Source organism: Tupaia chinensis, unplaced genomic scaffold (genome assembly GCF_000334495.1).
Source record: "Tupaia chinensis unplaced genomic scaffold, TupChi_1.0 Scaffold143706_1, whole genome shotgun sequence".
Classification (NCBI taxonomy): Eukaryota; Metazoa; Chordata; class Mammalia; order Scandentia; family Tupaiidae; genus Tupaia; species Tupaia belangeri.
In genome coordinates, this window is record NW_006203554.1 from 4,855 (window position 1) to 7,014 (window position 2,160).

At 38.9% G+C, this 2,160-nt stretch overlaps 1 non-coding gene across 1 annotated transcript; it reads right to left on the minus strand.

Moving 5' to 3' along the window:
* Nucleotides 1-413: 413 nt before the first annotated feature.
* On the minus strand, nt 414-517 carry LOC114005377 (U6 spliceosomal RNA). Its single transcript, XR_003547241.1, has one exon. It is a non-coding gene; the product is annotated as a U6 spliceosomal RNA (small nuclear RNA).
* Between the last annotated feature and the right edge of the window lie 1,643 nt (nt 518-2,160).

The following is a 2,160-nucleotide window of genomic DNA, read 5'->3' on the forward strand; positions in this document are numbered from 1 at the left end:
AAGACACACCACCTAAAAAACAAAGTAATTGAAATGCAGACATACTTATTAATTTCCATTATCTGTGCTTTCCTGCTACATAACAATAGAAGTGAGTCTGTGCAACAGAAACCGCATAATGTATAAAGGCAAAATTATTACCAGCCTCTCAAAAAGAAAAAAAAAAGATTTAAATAATTTATAAACTATGCTTTCAAATGTATATAAATGGATACCTCAAAAAATAACATTCCATCTTTCTATCATGTAATTATAATACCAATTTCTCAAGTAACAGCTATATAGGAGCAATCAAATTCCATTCACGATTTAAATGTTTTAAAACAGTTTTCTGGGACCTGCAGTTGTCATAGTCATTTATTGTTTTTTTTAAATTATCATCATAATCTTGTTTATATTACATTGAACCACATATAAAAATATGGAACTTCACGAGTTTGTGTGTCATCCTTACGCAGGGGCCATGCTGATCTTCTCTGTATCATTCCAATTTTTAGTATATGTGCTGCTGAAGCAAGAACTCATAGTCATTTATTGTTGAACTCCAACATGGCCAAATGCAGTTTGAGTCCCAAACATGGTGCTTTGAAACTCATGTCAGACAGGTGTGTGTGTACATGCCCAAGATATCAGGAAGAGAATGGAGAAAAAGAGACTGCAGCATGACAAATCTCTCTGAAGCTGATTTCTCACTTTTCCTCTCACTGTGTCTGTCTCTTTCTTTCTCTCTCCCTGGCAAGCACATATGCCCTAATGCAAAACCTCTAAAAAAAAAAAAAAAAAATTGATAGAAAAAATAAAATGTACAATGAGAAAAGTAGGTACACAAAGTGACATGCAATATACAAGGAAAAATCTATAGAAATTAGGATAGAGATAGAAGTTATGATATTAGAGGAGAATAAGATATTTCTTGGTTTCTGAATATTGCAAACAAAACTATTCATTTCTGTTGCGATGAACAGCTATGATAAGCCATAGAAATATAAAGTTCATTACAAAAACAAAACAAAACAAAAACAAAGGAGAGTGTAGAGATCTGGAATAAATTTTCACCATTGATAGTATCATTCAGAGCCACAAGATGGGCCAACCAAGATCTTTAGATACTGAGATCCAGTTTTAAATCACTTCAGTGCCACCGGAAGCTGAAAGAATTTTCCCAGTGTTATCAACATAGGCTCTTAATTTGGTATATTTTGGTATTACCTTGGGGATTCATCTGTGGAAAATTACACGAAAGTCACCATTTTCTTTAACATGACAATCAATTTGTAAAACTGAATTGCTGGATCTTTGTTTTGTCACCAGTGTGTCAAATGCCCAGCTCAAAAGTATCCAAACAGTGAAAGAACTCACTGCCTCCCCAAGCCTGTGACCTTCCTGGCTTTTGAGGATGCTTTCGGGACAGCCATGGCCTGCATGGCTCTGTGCTTCTGTGTCCTCACAGCTGTAGTTTTGGGAGTTTTTGTGAAGCACAGAGACACTCCCATTATCAAGGCCAAAAACCAGGCTCTCAGCTTTATTCTGCTCATCTCCCTCCTGCTGTGCTTCCTGTGCTCCTTGCTCTTCATTGGCTATCCTAATGCAGCCACTTGTGTCCTTCAGCAAGTTGCATTTGGCCTTGTGGCGTTTGGCCTTATGTTCACTGTGGCTGTTTCCACTGTTTTGGCCAAAACCATTACTGTGATTCTGATATTCAAAGCCATGAAGCCTGGAAGAACAGTGAGGTACTTGTTCCTCTCAAGGGCTTCCAACTCTGTCATTCCCATTTGCTCTGTGTTCCAAATGATTATCTGTGGAATCTAGCTAGGAACCTCTTCCCCTTTCATTGACATAGACTCACACTCTGAGCCCAGGAACCTCATCATCATGTGCAACAAGGGCTCAGTCACTGCCTTCTACTGCATCCTGGGCTACTTGGGCTTCTTGGCTATGGGGAGTTTTACTGTAGTTTTCCTGACAAGGAAACTGCTTGACACATTCAATGAAGCCAAGTTCCTCACATTCAGCATGCTGGTGTTCTGCAGTGTCTGGGTCACATTTGTCCCTGTCTATCACAGCACGAAGGGGAAGTTCATGGTGATTGTTGAGGTCTTCTCTATTTTGGCCTCCAGTGCAGGGCTCCTAGGCTGCATTTTTGTGTCCAAGTGCTATATT